Source organism: Pleurodeles waltl, chromosome 10 (genome assembly GCF_031143425.1).
Source record: "Pleurodeles waltl isolate 20211129_DDA chromosome 10, aPleWal1.hap1.20221129, whole genome shotgun sequence".
Lineage (NCBI taxonomy): Eukaryota > Metazoa > Chordata > Amphibia > Caudata > Salamandridae > Pleurodeles > Pleurodeles waltl.
This window is the reverse complement of record NC_090449.1, coordinates 515,293,095-515,310,288: the sequence shown is the minus strand read 5'-3', so window position 1 is coordinate 515,310,288 and position 17,194 is coordinate 515,293,095. Positions and strand designations below refer to the sequence as shown.

The window sequence follows — 17,194 nt, the reverse complement described above, 5'->3', positions numbered from 1 at the left end:
GTAGTTAAAGTGAGTTAGTGAGTTAAACGTTCTGCATGTCTCCCTTCTGAGGCCGATAAAATTTGTACTGTTCAGTTTGGCAAAAGTCACAGATGTTATTTAAGGTGCATTCAAATGGCAAAAGTGAGGTAAACAAGGATTGCTTAAGAACAAGTGCCCACAAAACATTATATGGCATTGACATTTTATTATGGTGCAATCATAGAGTTCCCATAGATTTCTTGGCATTCAGAGGTAGACTTCCTGTAATTGCGCATTCCTGGAAGCTGATTACAACACTGAGTTTAAAACAGCAATGCAATTAAATGCTAATTAAGAGCAGGCCAATTAACACTATATATGCTGGGAGTGTTTGACAACTCCCTTTCAGTAGCCTACAGTCACCGTTCTGGAAGTGAAATCATATTGGTAATTCATTTGTGGGTTAGGCTCCCCACATACAAAAGAAAAATCACAGGTCTCAGGGCAGCAGTGCCAGCTTACCAGCGGACAGAAGTAAATACAGAATGGGTCTCCTGTTGAAATGCGCTCTAGCTCTTGTTACGGTGACAGTGATCAGTGCTGCACCACTTGTAGACCAATTCAGGAGAGACTACAACCGTCTATTGGATGATGACCTTGAAGACAACCAGGTAAGTGTGACATTACGCCTTTATTTACATAATTTGGTGAACCGAGCCTACCCTCAAACAAATTTTCACCAGACGGTTCACTGGGACAGGTTTTTCTAAGGCATTTTTTATGTTTAAATATGCTTTATTAAAAAATAAATCAGAGGGAAATACAGCAAAATCTGTTGATATGCTTAAGAGTGAGACATGCCATATAGAAATCTGTAGCAAGAGGGGAGGAGAAATAAAATATGCGTAACATAAAATTACAATAGCAATATAAAATCAGACATTTCTCATTAAGAAAACAGGGAAGCTATTTTGCATCAACACTCTAATAGCAGAAACCCAGAAAAGATTAAAATCAAGGAGGTTTGGAGACTTTAACATTTTTAACTTTATTAGGGAAAGGGCGTGAAAGGTAGGAAGTCAAGGGAAGTCATATCAGGTCTCTTTTAATCACTATTTGGAATAAGGAAGAGTGAGAGGTGTCCAATCTATGATTAAGACATGTTAATTCCACCATGTCAAGTAGGAAACTTTGTCAAAATGTTTCCAAATGAAAGTGATAACCTGAAAGGCTACCACTAAGAGAAGCTCTACGAACCTGCCTTTTATCATGTCAACTGATCAAATGTTTGAACATCCACCAAGGAAAATATTAATTATCTGGAAAGGGGATGAGACAGAGAATAGTTGAGAAATTGAACGTTATACTTACTGCCAAAAAGTTGAGAGCTTGGGACAAAGGAAGAACATATGAAGAAAGTCATCATTAGAGGCACCAGAAGACCAACACTCATTATTAAGCAGTAGTTCTAATTTGAACAAAGTGGAATGGGTAAGAAACATCATATTGCAGAACAAAACATATTCTAGGTCCTGCTGGGTGAACAAGAAGCATAATGTATTTTCTGCCACAACTAATTTTATAAAGCAATTAGAAAAGTAGATCGAAGGTCTTGATCCCAGGGAAGTTTAGTTTTAGTTTTGGCTCTGTCAGGATTTGTGAGTGAAAGCTGTTTATATATGTAAGCAGCTTTAACATCTGTAGAAAAGTCATGAGAAGGTGTAAGATGACCACACGATTGAACTGAGGTGGAAGATTCAACAGTATTATATTGATGAAGAATGTTTAGGAAAGGAGAATGTTTGTGAGAAAGAGGAACATGAAAATGGATATGTAACTCCTCAAAGACAATAAATTAATTACTAGAAATGTTTTGGGAAATGGAGCAATACCAGGGGCTAGCCAGGAGGACTATTTGAGAACTTGCTTAGATATGGTGATATTAGGATTGTACGATATAGGGGATAAAAGCAAAAGTTGAGAGGGAGAATATATCTGAAAGATAAACTTTTTGGCTAAGTAACTAGGGTGTTTTAGTAAAGAGGAAGACATATGCCTGGGTTTTAATAGATAAGGACAAATTGTAGAAAAGAAACGAAAGAAATAAGAGAAAGTTTGAAAGATCACCATAGGGAGGAGACCGAAGAAGTTGAGACACCTAGGGAGGACCAAATCTGCTTGAGGAAAAAGGCTGAATGATAACGTGAGAGGTCAGGAAAGTTAACCCCGCAGTTTGTTTTTGCCTTCTTGAGTTTGGAGGAAGAAATTTGAGGCAAACGTTTATTCCATTAGAACCTCAATAGTAAACTATCAATAGAATGAAAGAAGATGTGAGAAAGTAGAAGAGGGAGCATTTGTAAATAAAAGTTAATAATGGGAAATAGGATCTTTTTAATATTGGTAAGTCTCCCCCACCAAGACTGATGAAGAGGGGAACATTTAGCAAAAAGGGCAGTCATTTTCTGTCTTAGAGCTTCATTATTGGCTTTGTGTGTTTCTTTGAGGGATGAGGAGTATAGCATACCTAAACATTTAATCCTGGATGAGTTCCATAGAAAACCAGTATCTTTAAACATATCCTTAAGACAAAATGTATTTAAAGGCATATTTTCAGATTTGTCAATGTAAAGTCAATAACCACATACCAAAGAGTAGCAAAGCCGAAGTAAAAAAAACTCAGGTATAGAAGTGGAAAGGTCAGAAACATAAAATAATATGTCATCAGCATAAATTTAATGTGTAATTGTTTATGGATATAGCCAGTAAGAGTTTGGGAACAATGTAAGGATTCTTAGAATGGTTCCAAGGCAAGGATGAAAAGTAATGGGGGGAGGCACCAGCCTTGTCCGGTGCTTCTGCTAAGGATGAAATATGGAGACTGGAGACCGTTACTGAAGACAGAGGTAGATGGAAAAGAGTATAGTGATATTTTGTACTGCAAAAATTGAGGCCCAAAGCTATGCCACTTGAGAGCGCTAAAAAGAAAGACCCAGTTAACTCAGTTGAAGACTTTTTCTGCATCCAAGGTATTTTACTTTTATTACCTCCATGAATAATATTTAGGAAGGTGCAGGAGTTATCAGTGATATTAGGACCTTTGATGAAGCCAGACTGCTCAATTCCGATAAAAGAAGGGATTAAATAATGAGCCTAGAGAGCCAATATTTTGGAGAAAATGTTGCAATGTGTGTTAATAAGAGAAATTGGTCTACATTTCTTGCACTCTGCCAGGTTTTTATCTTTATTATAAGAATCAGAAAAATCATGGCTGCCTTACAATAGACAACCTTGGTGTCAATAAATATAGGAGCAGATTTATGAAAAGTGGTGCTACACCTAGTGCAGCGCCACGTTTCTTGCGCCTCTTAGCGCCCCCCTAATGCCACCATGGCAGCGCTGTATTTAAATTCTGGCACACCATGGCGGTAGTTAGGGTGACTAGCTTCAAAAAGTTTGATGCTAGTCCGGTGCTTTGCAGGACTAACGTAATAAATGTTGCCGCTAATCCTGCTAAGCACCCAGAGGCGCATTGTAACCAATGGGAACCTCTTCTTAATGCCTCCACTGAGCAGGCGTTAAAAAATACAGATAAAAATGGCACAAAGGAATCTCATAGCTTTCTTTGTACCATTTTTACTGCCCCCCCAGGACCAGAAAGCCCCCCCCTGCATACATTATGCCTTGCGCGGGCATAATGTTATGCAAGGGTTTACAAAGTGGCGCAATGCATGCATTGCCCCAATTTGTAAATACGGTGCGGGAAAAATGCCACTTTAGCACAGCCTTAGCGTCAAAAACATGACGCTACGGCTGCGTTAAGGTGGTGCTAGGGTCTCTTAAATATGCCCCAAAATGTGTTGGAAGAAAGAGAATATATGAGGAGCCAAAATAGATGAACATTTAGAGTATAATTTGACCGTAAAGCCATCCGGGCCCGGTTCTTTGTCCTTTTTACTGGATATATAATTTATAATGTAACATCCCGCTGTGGCTTAAAAAGAGACCCAAATATGGGGAAACTTGACAACTGGACTAATATTGTCCTCAAAAAAGTCAATAATGAATTCCTCAAATTCCATGACAAACTGTTGATCTTGTAATAGCCAGTTGCTGAAGTGCCACCTGTTGAGACGAGTGGAAGATTGTGTGCGTTGTAAATCAATAATTGTTGTGGCATGGACGGAAACAAGGATGGGGCCTTGTGATAAGGTGTGAATAAGAGGCTGAGAAAGATTCTTATCTTGAAAAATATAATCTATTCTGAAGGATGAGTGGTGGGTAGGAGTACAAAAGAAGTATTCTAAGAGATCAGGGTTACAAAGACACCAGGCATCATCTAAACTTCTGTGAGTGATAGTTCTGTAGAAGGCCTTTGTGAGTTGTTAAGGATATATTTAAAGGCAGATTTTCAATCTAAAAAGAGATCCATGAGTTGATTACACTCACCCCCAAAAACTAAGTTGGCATGCGTTATTGACAATAATTTGGGTGAGAGTGAATCCTAAAAATGAGCATCTATCCTAGTGGGCCCATAAACTTTGAAAAAGGAGTAAGGACAACCATTAATGTTAGAGGTAAGGAGTAGCCATCTACCATGAACATCAGATTTTTTTTAAAAATACAAACATTTAGAGATTTATGAAACAAAATAACTACACCCTTTTTATGCTGAACAGCAGAAGAAAAATAAACAGAACCAACCCAACTTTTTTAACATATGAATATCCTTTTTGATGAGATGAGTTTCTTGTAACATAGCTATGTGACAAGACAATTTAGAAAGGTGAGTAGGAACTCTCTGTCTCCATGAAACAATTCTGAAACTGTATATCAGGAGTGCAGAAAAACATCATATACATAACTTAAGAGAAAACAAAATATCATAAGTGTATGCCATCCTAGACAAACAGATGGAACACATAAACATGAAATAGGAAAAGAAAAGGGGAACAGAGTAAAGGAAAGAATGGAGAGGAGGGGTATGAGTCTGAAAAAGACCCAAAAGACTGACAACACTAGAAGGGTGGCAAGCAATCAAAAAGACATCAGGAGAAAATAAAAGAAAGAGAAAAAGTAGTGAGTGAAATGCAACAAGATACCAGGGAGGATGGACCAACTGAGGAGAAACTTGGTTCAGAAACAAGAAGGTAAAGAGAAACAGATATTGGAGAATAAGGAACCAGGAAGAAAATGTAATAGAAATGTGAATGAAGTACTGCCATGAAATACAAAACTAAACCATTGAGAAAACAAAAATCTTGCCACATTAGAAGGTTACACATGGGATGAACAGCTGGTAGGAGAATGACTAGACATGTGGATAACAAACAATAGAAGAACACTAATGGCAACAAAAAAAGACCTAGGGATAAAAAGAAATCACAGCTGACAAAAAAAACAAAAATAGTACAACAATGTAAACAAACAATTTATAAATGAGAATGTACTTAGAAATAATTCAAAACATAAACAGAACCTCAGGAAATGCTGGTGTCCATATATTCTCTCTTGTGGAGATGAATAAATTCTTTACATTTTCCAGGAGAGTTGAAAGAGGTGGTCTTATCATTGTAGGTGACCTTGAAAATGCATGGATAAAGGAGACAATGGCCCTCATTCTGACCTTGGCGGGCGGCGGAGGCCGCCCGCCAAAGTCCCGCCGTCAGGTTACCGTTCCGCGGTCGAAAGACCGCGGCGGTAATTCTGACTTTCCCGCTGGGCTGGCGGGCGGTCTCCTTCAGACCGCCAGCCAGCCCAGCGGGAAAGAGGCTTCCACGATGAAGCCGGCTCGGAATCGAGCCGGCGGAGTGGAAGCTGTGCGACGGGTGCAGTTGCACCCGTCGCGTATTTCACTGTCTGCGCAGCAGACAGTGAAATACATTTAGGGGCCCTCTTACGGGGGACCCTGCAATGCCCATGCCAGTGGCATGGGCACTGCAGGGGCCCCCAGGGGCCCCGCGACCCCCCCTACCGCCATCCGGATCTCGGCGGTCCGACCGCCGGGATCTGGATGGCGGTAGGGGGGGTCAGAATCCCTGCGGCGGTGCAGCAAGCTGCGCCGCCGCGGAGGATTCAATGGGGCCGCGGTACACTGGCGGGACCCCGCCAGTGGTGCCGGTCCGACCGCGGCTTTACCGCCGCGGTCGGAATCCCCATTGAAGCACCGCCGGCTTGTCGGCGGTGCTCCCGCGGTCCTCCGCCCTGGCGGTCAAAGACCGCCAGGGTCAGAATGAGGGCCAATATCTTTCATTCATAGCCTTCAATAAGAGTCACCTACATAAGAATTCCTTGCATCGAGCTGCTGTGACCGAGGATACGTCTTGTGGGACGACAATGCTATGACCAAACCAGATCAGCTGTTTTTGCAGCCTGGAGGCCCCCTAGATCCTGCAAAGTCAGTATATTGTAGGAAAAGAATAATTGTGCCTCTGGATTTAGTGTTAGAGTTAGTAGCAGAGGATCTAGGGTCAAGACGATGGGCTCTTCGAATATTGAGTGGCAAACCACTAAAGAGACCCACTAACTTTGGTAGGGTCGTCTGTAGGAACAGAATCATGTCACCACCTTCTGCCCCCTCAGAAAAAACATAAACTCAAAGACTGTTCCACCTGTTGCCATTTTCTAAGTCTTCATTTTGTCTTTGCGTGAGGCAATTTCCTAGGCCATTTTGTTAACTTTTGAAGTGATGTATTAACACTCTGAAATTTGTAACTCAATGTCCAAAACCCTTGACTCAGGAGTTGGCCATTTATCTTCAAGACGCTGAAGAGAAGAAGTAGTTTCCGTAATGAAGGGTTTTACCATTTTTAATTTATCCATTAAATCTTCTATAGTAATAGGGAGGGGAGACTTCCTTGGAAAGGCTGAATCTTTTTTTAATCATTTACTGCCTCTACCATTATTTTCCTTGTGAGGAACAGAAGCTCCGCTAGAGAGAGACATTTTTTGAAACAACGTTACCACCCTCTGCTATCTTCAAAGTATGAAACATTAAGGAGGAGCACAGTACCACAGCACTAAGGCATGGTGAGGAAAGGGCCACCAATGGCTGCACTGACTCAGAAAAACAGTAAAAGGTGACACTTCAGAAGTAAAAAATGTATTGAAATACATTCAGACCCATCATATATGCCTAAAGGAAAGAAGAGAAATAATGATCAGAAACCTAATGGATTGAAATATGACTCATTTAACTACTATGTTCTAAAAAAAAGGGCAGGCAGGGGCCAAAGAAGCAATTATAACATGCACATCAAGACATAGGCGAGCGCTCACACACCTGTCAGTATGATAAATGGTGGGAAAAGGGCCAACCACACTGAGCACCGATGAAGAAACTGTGGTTCTCTGGAAAGCTGGTGAGTAGTTCAGTTTAGAAAACTCACACCCAGAGGTCCCTGCCATTCATGTGTCCATTCTAGGTGTTAAAAATGCCAGGTGGGTCTTTAGTTTCATTACGGAAGAAGAAGCCAGGCCAGGGTATGGGAGCTCATCTAGTCGGCGGTCATCTTGCGGGCATCCCATTCCCAGAAGCGTCTTTTTCCAAAGCATTCTCATAGTACCTTATGTTAATAGAAGTAATGTGGTAGGCAGGTGTTATGGGATTTACATGCCTGTATCTTTTAGTAGAGTGTTTTGTGGGTTTATTTTACCACTTTCCAGAGGGTTTTTTCCTCCAATAAGTGCCTTTCAAAGGACCATGTGGGTATTGCTAAAGTGGCACTGATGAAGTGCCTAATTTCTGTTGGTGGTTGCCGGTGGTTGGCATCAGTACTTGTTTTGATTGACTGGAACTTATTTTCAATCATTTTACTTTGCCCCACATGCAAAGAGAGAAAAGAAGAAACCAGGGAAAGAGGATGAAGAAGAAAGAAATTAGAACAAGTGACAATATGAGGAAACAGTAGGGCAAAGAACTTAGAAGTGTGAAATAAAGAAATAGAAAGTTGTGGGGGGGGGAAAAGTGGCATGAGATGAAATCAAGACTAGGCAACCTAGCTATTCTGCAATGTGGTATCCAGTAGTGCTGGTGGCAGGCTCCTAAAATATTGTTAGGTCTTTAGACGTATTGACATTTTTAACAATTTAAGCACTGCAGTGATGTGACAGCACTACAGAGAAATACAAAAGAACACAGGAGAAGTGACGCATACCAGTGATAAATTCCATATCAACTGAAAATGGTGGCATCTCTTTCATGCCCAACTTCTTGTCTTTTCTAAAAGAGAAGCGAGGTCACCAAAAGCAGCAGAAGAACAGCATTTAAAAATGCTGGAAGCAGAAATGATAAAATACATGCCACAAAACACTGACAAATATGTAAATAATTAAAGAATAATTGCAGGTAATGGGGTCACAGAAGCAACAAAGCCAAGTAGTTTGTTTATCCAGAAAATGTGGTATGAAGGAGAAATGTTAGTGAAATCAGCTCCTTTCCTTAGAAATATCACATTTTTCTTGGCCCAGCTACGAAATTAGGAGATTACTATGGGTTGACACCCCAACAACACCTTGGAGGACTTCATTGGTCATTTCAAAATAGGTCTGTTTTTGCTGAAAGCAAACTTGCATTTCATTTAGTGGCAAGAAGAAATAAAAATCACCCACAAGAACTAAACAAAATGAAGCACTGGGGATTTCACCTCATGTGCTATCCAGCTCTTGCATAATTTTGAGGTTCTGGCAAAAATATAACACGGAGTTGAGCTGCATGTTTTATTCATTGATGATTGGTGAACATTGACGTGATGTGGTATAACAAATGTACATAGAATCGCAGCATGGGAAACCAGTCCCTTCAGAGGTGTTATGGAGCTTCACCCCATGACAAAATGTTGGAAAATCAGGACGAAATAGCACATTATACAGTGCAATTTTTCCATATATTTGCTGTAAAGCCTGAGGTTCTAAAAGAACTGCTGCAATAGTTTTCTAGTTTGCCAGACAAGCCTCTCCCTTGTGATGTTATGGCTCACCCGTCCTAAGACACCTTTGGTGGTAACATAGTACAATTTTAAGTACATTTTCCCTAACATTTAGCTGGAACTCTAAAAGTATTACATATAGTTTAAAAAATCTGATTACGCAATGTCACATGGTCAATGAGTTTTAGCTCTACTCTACCAGATTGTGCAAGCTGTTCAGTTGCAAATGCCCTATTGTTGGTTTACTAAGATTTCATAGTGTGTTTAAAGCCCGCACATTGCTTACCATTAGTTTCCTTTATTGCCATCCTTATTTGCTTACTTCTTATTCAATAGCTTCCATGAGCCATACTGTGTTTTCCCATCCTCTGGTTCAAAGCCTCATTATTTGTGTCCTTCCGCTGCTCACTTTGTCACTTCACAAGAGGTCATCTGTTGGTTAGATGTCTCCCTCATGTGTTTCTCCTCCTCTTGCGCTGTTTTGCTCTCTCTTGTCTATCTGCTTTTCTGGTTTTTGCTTAAGCCCTTCACGAGTACATGTGTTTTCTATCTGTCTCCCTTGTGTGCTCCTCTGCCCCCTTCCACTCTGTTGTTTTCTCTCAGCCATGGGCTCTGCTCCTCTCTCTCAGCATTCTTTGTTTCCCTCTCTTGCTAGAGTCCTCCTGTGGTGATCTCTCCCACTTGTGCTTCGCTCTGTGGCCCTCTGAGTGCTGCTTTTCTCCATTCTTCTCCCAGCTGCTCCACCTTACCACCCCTCCCCAACACCTGCAGACCTTTTTAGGTCGGGCATAGCAGCGCGCACGTGTTAGTATCTATGTGGACTTTTAATCACGCCCACCTCATGCCCATCACTTTCACTCGTTTGTGGGCTTGCTTTTCAAAAAGCCTTTGATGACATTAGTTAATGCTTTACGTTTGTCCCGCCTTAGGGAGGTTTTGTTACCGCCTTGGGGACCAACCCTGTTACATGGATAATTGCACGTTTGCCAATATGTTTGACTGTAAGCAAAAGTCTTTTTCCTTTTGTGTCTCTCCTTTGTGCTCACGCTCATGGCGGCTGTGGCGCTTTGAATTGACTTGTTTATTTTTTGAAGGGCCGTGAGTCAGTGAGCACGATGTTGGGAGATAGCACTGTCATCCTTGGAAATAAGTGAAACCTGGAATGGCAGAGAAATGCTGGTTCCAAGTGTTCTGCTTATGTATACATATATTGCAATGCCTAAGGGTGTAGAAGCAATACCTAGGTTTCAAAACATGACCCCGATCAACCTGGGCCGCAATTTACAATGTTTAAAACCTAACTTTACAATATGAACATTTTTGTGAAGAGCAACAGTTTTTTATTTAAACGTCCTCATTGACAACTTCAGATGAGGAGAAGTCTGCAGCACAGGACAACACTGCTCAAGGTTCCTCATAAATTGCCCCAAAATCTCTTATTCATTTAGTCTTGATTTATTGAGTCAGCTCAGTGCATCTATTTGCACTCGTGTGCTAAGTAAATGACCAATGTACCCTCCACGTTCATTTAGAAGGTCCTTTTCAACCACCAACCATTGAATGTTCTCTTGTCTGTGGTTAGCTTCCATGAAATGTTTAACCAGTGATGCACCGGGCGTAGCCCACTGAATCCAGCTGCGATGATGTAGGGTTTTCCTCTTCACTTTTGTTGTGTATGTCCCACAGATTTTTACTTACATGGACAGAAGTTCACATAAACTACATTTGCACTATTACAGTTTGTGTAATGTTTAAACCAAATATTTCTTGTTACAATGTTCGCTGAAGAAGGCAGGTCTGGGCGGTCCGATTCCAGAACAACAGGGCCTAAAAAACGGCCCTTAAACACTCCGTAATGCTGACACCAATGGATGCTGTAGTGAGCTGGTGATTTCACTCTTTGCCTGGAGTAGTAGGCCACCCCCATGCTTGGGGACTAACGGCAACGCCCCCATTCATGGAACGATGCTGGGAGAGACCCGACCCTGTCTCGGGGAACCCTCCAATAAAACCATTCCAGGGTTGGCCACTCAGCGCATGGCTGGACACGTCAAGGACACAAACCAGTCATGGGGGATACGCAATGGCTGGCGTTGGAAAAGGTACTTGAAAATGAGCGTGGCGGGGATATAGATGGCTTACTTACCATACGTACATGCCGATGGGTTAATGTGATTGACTGTATAAACAAACCATGGATGAATGTGACTAATTGAGAGTTAATAGGAAACACTGAGCCTTGGTTAATCAAACTAAATATTACTCATGCTACTATGCTGATTTAAATATGTAATGCTTCTGTTACTTTTTTAATTGTTCACTTTTAGCAACATGTTATATTCCGGTAGTATTTTACATGCTGCACTATTCCCTAACGTGTTCTTTTCCAATACTTTATTTCGACTTCATCCAGGAATTCACCACTTTTACGCGCTGTAACCAAGGGCTATCACATTTCCAATTATTAATGGGCCAGTCCTGAGTTCAAGGCTCACGCACCAGGACACTGCTGGACCATGAAAATATAGAATTTCACCATCACCTTGAATGAGTTGTTTCCATGATTTGGCAGCTTGTTTAAGGGGTGGTGATTTATACTCTCATAAATGCTTAGTTGTTTGTATGCATTCCGAATGAGTTTCGCTTGTTAGGATTAATATTTTCTATCCAAAATGACAGTTTGTTGTTTCTAAATGGTTACTTATAACCACCGTCCAAATTGTTGACTGTATTCAAATGGAGACCGAATAAGTATCTTGTGCCTTTCGACAGAGGCTTGTCCCACCCACTGACACCATCACGTTAATGCTTAATGACATGCAATTTTTTATGACAGCTGAACTCTTGTATACTATGTAACTGTGGCAACACTTCAGCCATTATTTATACTTTTTGTTGCACTAAAGCAGTTTTGCACCAAAAAGTTTAGCACCGGCTTGCACCATTTCTGTGCACCAGCCAGGCACCATATTTATGGAATGGTGCAAGCCGGTGCAAAGGGTAGGCTAGAGTAAAAAAAAAAAATGACTTTAGTCGGGTGGGGCTGGCAGTATAGAAGGAGGGGGTTTAGCACCAAAAATTGACTTTAGGAAGGTTAGAGTAAAAAAGAAATGACTCTAACCAGATTAGCTTCATTTTATGGTGCTAAACCTACCTTGCCACATGACTCCTGCCTTAGAAAAGGCAAGAGTCATGCCCACCACCCCAATGGCCAGCACAGGGGACAAGGGTCCCCTGGGCATGGCCATTGCACCTTGTGCCATGTATGGGGGCCCATTACAGGGCCCCCTATGGCACTTTAAAAAATAAAATGCAAATCTTACCTGTACTTATCTGTACTTACATGGGATGGGGTCCCCCATCCTCCGCAGTTCCTCTGGTGTGGGTGGGGGTGCTCCTGGGGCCTGGGGAGGGCACCTGCTGGCTTATTCCATGGTGTTCCACCATGGAAATAGGTCCATAGGTTCCCTAATGCCTGCCCTGACCCAGGAGTTAAAAAACGGGGCAAAGCAAGCTTTCCAGCATTTTTTGACACCTCCTCCCTCCCGAGCACCATTTTTGCACAGGAGTATACACATGGCGTTAAGGCCATGGAGTCATTTGTTCCACAGGAACGCCTACCTTGCATCTCATAAAGGCGGGTTAGGTTTCCACTTCCAAAAAATGACTTTAATTCCATAAATGTGGTGCTAGACGGGTCTAGCACCAAAGTATAAATATGGAGTTAGTTTTGCACTGAATTAGAGTAAAAAAAATGACGCAAATTTGGTGCAAACAGAGTATAAATATGCCCCTTACAGACTTAGCTGAGCAAAAGTGATTTTTCCTTGGTCACTTGCCTATATAGATGGCACAAGTAGATGAAAAGATAGATTTTCACACGCAACTTCTAAGAGGTGTTAATATGAGCTGCTCTTTCAAATTGCAGCTTGTTCGAAGAAAGGTGAATTATACACTAGTAAATGTCAGTTGTTTGTATGAAATCCAAAAGAGCTTCAGCCCTTCTTACTTGTCACGTGACATATGTTAAACTGCACTCTTTTAACTGGAATACTGTTGGCTACAGAGCATTACTAATACTTTTACTTAAGAATGACAGTTTGTTGTTTCAGTATAGTGATTTATTTCTGATTGTTGGCAGTCTTTGAATGGACACTGATTGACCTTCTTGGTTGGCTTTTTTATGTGTTTTGTGAGGGAGGCTTATCAAGCTTTCTGTTCACTTTAGTGTTTAATGAAGTGCAGGCCCAGATTTATTAAGGACTCGTGTTGTCCCTGCACAACAGAAGGCAACACAAGTCCTTTACTGGGATTTTCAAGGACCGATTTGTGTGGACTTGTGTGACTTTGTAGTGAAATGTAATGAGGCACATTGGCTTGCACTGTGTTGCATTCTGCAGGACACATAGAAGAGGAAACTGCATCTAAAGATTGTTTTTGTGCAGAAAGTTATCCTTTCGTGCACTAAAACAATCTTGTCTGCAACACAGGCACCCTTGCAGCATGATGCAGGGGTGACTGCATTGGTGCTCCAGTGCTAAGAGGCACTAGACATATGCTATAGCCTTGTAAATATGGCACTTTTCTGCTATTTCCCTTTCACGTAACACAGCACAGTAAGCTGCCTTGCTGCAATACGCTGTACGAAATCTTAATAAATCTGGGCCACAATTTCAAATGACGTGACTTTCTGGCAAATTATGTATCATTTGAGCCCATTTAAAGCTTTAGCTGAGCAAGATTCAAAAGCACCATTCAAAATAGCTTATATAAATTATAAAAGTTGTTTTTTTCTTACACTTGCAGAGTGTTGTGGAGGTCCTGCAACCTGGATAGTTACATAGTCGTTATTGGTGAAAAGTATTAGTTCTGGAAATTTAGTTTTTAACTATGGCTTTTGTGCATGTTACTGGACATCATTTTTTTTCCATCCTAACACAATAGGCGCTACTTCACAAGAGCTTTCACTTGATGACGTAACATGCACAGGTCCTCCCGCCTTAAAAAGAAATGTAGGAATTCAGAGCTTAACATACTATACATTGACTGTGTATTAGCAGTACCTATAGGCACACCACTCACTACACCTGTCTTATATTACTTTGTAGGTCAAGCGTGCAAGCTCTTTGACCTGTTGTAAGAATTATGGGTTTTAACCACGCCCACTGCACACCCACTTTCATAAATCCTTTGTTATCATTGGTAAATACTTTATGTTTGTCCCTCCTTGGGGCAGTTTTGTTACCGCCTTGCAGGGTGCCCCTGTTCCATGGATAATTACACAATTGTCGATACATTTGACTGCTCATGAACTTCCTTTTCTTTTTGTGTCTCTCAGTCATGCTCATGCCGGCCATGGCACTTGGAATCAATACGCTTATGTCAACTGTTTTACTTTTCATTTTCAATATTAGTGGCAAGAATTTACAATGCTAATAGCTCTAACTCAGGCAAATGCGAGCCCCAATGCATTGCAAATGCCCATCATTTGTACCATGCCTTGAAATATATTGGTGTTTAAAATGAGCATACTTTCTTTCTAATGCTCATGTGTCACCATCCTCAAACACAAGATATGCATATCACAAGACAGTAGTTTTCACCATCATTATGCCAGGGATAGCCAGAATTATGTCACAAATGCTTACAATCATTCGATATTTGGCTGCGGTTATGCCAGGAATGGCAGCCAAGTTTGAGCCACTATTTATACTTTGAATACCCAAAATGTCGACAAGAATAGGCACAATATTTCAAGGATGTGCAACTATGATGCCAGTGATACCCAGAATTTCAGCAAGAATGGCCCCAGTATATCATAACTTGGCCACTACTGTGTATGGCATAGCTGGATCTTTGCCCCCCAATCTGTCAGGTACGGGCAATTATTATGCCTAAACTAGGAAAGATGTTATCAATAATGCCAAAACATATCAAGGAAGGCTCAATAATATGCCAGTGATAACCAGAACATCGCCAAGAATGGCTGCTGTATGTCAGGGAAGGGCCATCATTATGCTTTGGATAGCCAGAATGTTGATAAGAATGCCCCTAATATGCCATGTTTGGGACACTAATATGCCATAGATAGCTATAATGTTGCCAAGCATACCCATTATATGTCAAGGATAACCAAAATGATGCCAAGAATGGGCATGTCTTCTACCATTTTGCCACTAACATGGTAAACCCCATCTCCACCAAGAAAAAAGTAAGACTTGCCTGGCACATCACAAAAGTATCAAAATAGTTCATTCTTAACCTCCTAGTTGTTACTCAATTCATGTGAAAATTGTGCAGTAAAATTCAGACTTTGGCCCTGTTATTCTAAAATGTTTTGGGGGATACCCACCCCTCCTGAACATCCACGAAGGAGGTCAAACTCAACAGCTTCAATACCTTGCTTGCTGGTTTTAGAGGTAGCTATTTACGTTACGCCCATCACTTTCAAAGTTCACATCCGGTCCCTGAATCCCCTGTATATGGCAGAACCACGGGCCCATCACTCTGCCTTGCAAATGGGATGCCAATTTCAAATGAGAGTTGTTAGTTTCAGTGGGAATATCAGCAGGACTCTTTATTGGTATTCTTTATGTTTTGATGAAACATTGTTTTTTACAAATATCTAACAATCCCCGAGACCGCCTGTTATTTAAATATGTGTTTTCCAGTTTGTAGGAGGCTGGCCTGGCTTATAGTGGGTACCAGATGGTACTTACACCTTGTGCCAGGTCCAGTTATCCCTTATTAGTAGATTAGCAGTGTTCTAGCAGCTTAGGCTTATAGAGGTAGCTATAGCATAGCAGCTTAGGCTGAACTAGGAGACATGCAAAGCTCCTACTATACCACGTATATCACTTAGCACTATCTCATAAGAAAACACAATACTCAGAGTTACCAAAAATAAAGGTACTTTATTTTAGTGACTGGCTAGCAGGATCCCAGTGACATAGGCAAAAACAAACATACACACAAGTAAAAAATGGGGGTAACATGCCAGGCAAGATGGTACTTTCCTACACAGTTTTTCAGTGTATTCTATGTATTGTCTAGAACAACACACTGTTTCCCTGTTTCTGTCAGCTGTTCTAGCTATTTTTTTAACATATTATCTTTCTATTCACAGCCGCTGCTAGTGCTTTCCAGAAGATCAGATAATGGTCAAGCCGTGGTCTATAAAAGAAGAACAACAACGATACACTCCAATATACTTCCATTCCAGTGCATCTGTTGCATTCTGCCCATATGTAAAGTACATAAAACGCCTTCCCATGCAACTCACCAATAAAACAGTTTCACTTCTCATTAACTGTGTACACATTTATTTTATTAGCTAGAGGTACTGTTCTAAACCTATAAATAAACTCTAATGTGTGGTCTGATAATGCTGTATTTTTAAATAACTCTTGTTTAGACAGTCTTATGCCTACTTCCTGTCAAAAATGTATATCACAACCATGTAGTAAGTCTTACATTTTGAATTGCAGTTTCATCTGAGCGGCCAGGGCGCAGTACGCCTGGCATCTGAATATTCCCCTTTTCCCTATTTCTGGGCGGGCAGAAAGGGGGCAGGTGAGGTATTGTGCGGAATGAGGATACATGAACATACTGTTCCAAGTACTGCTCCTAGGGTCAAGGGAGGTGCGGAGTAAAACCTCTTTGTCAGAGATGTGAATCATTCGTGGCAATCAGTGTAAGAACTGCCAATGCTATGATGCTTTTTTCAATGCCAGTGCGTCGAGTTCTAACTGTAATTTTACCAGTCTAGGTACTAGAAATTTATAATCATGGATGATTGTTTTGGTCATTTTACAACTGGTTGTTTGAGACACCTTCCCAACACAGAGCAATCTGGCATATTCCCCACTGGCCATTTAAAAATGTACTATTGTCTGTCTTTGGGATAAAGTACATTTGACGCACTTCCTTTGCTGATGGAGTTGCTTGATCTCACCTTGTTGACCCATATAATTTTTGCGAACAGAGAGCCCGCAGACTACTCTCTTCAGCAATACAACAGTCTTTTAAATTAAAAGGAGGTATGTAGTTGTACACTGAAGTACCATTGCCATGTCACAGTGACCAAATCGATGGGGAGGGGAGAACGTTATGCCCGTCGGTAACATCGATCATTTTTGAGACAGGTAACGCCATAAAATTGCCCAAAACACATTACACATCGATCATGAGTGGAACAATTTGGGACACGCATAAATAAACTACAGAGAACATAAATGCACTGTTATGCTAACATTCCGTGTAATTGTGCAAAGTTTTTTTCACTTTTGACCCTGTTTGCTTTTTGGGTA

General features: G+C 41.1%; 1 long non-coding RNA gene across 1 annotated transcript; it reads left to right on the top strand.

The window, feature by feature from the left end:
• The first annotated feature begins 379 nt into the window (after positions 1 to 379).
• Positions 380 to 16,190, top strand: LOC138260786 (uncharacterized). The gene is made up of 2 exons (XR_011198988.1): positions 380 to 632; positions 16,012 to 16,190. It is a non-coding gene; the product is annotated as an uncharacterized lncRNA (long non-coding RNA).
• Positions 16,191 to 17,194: the final 1,004 nt, after the last annotated feature.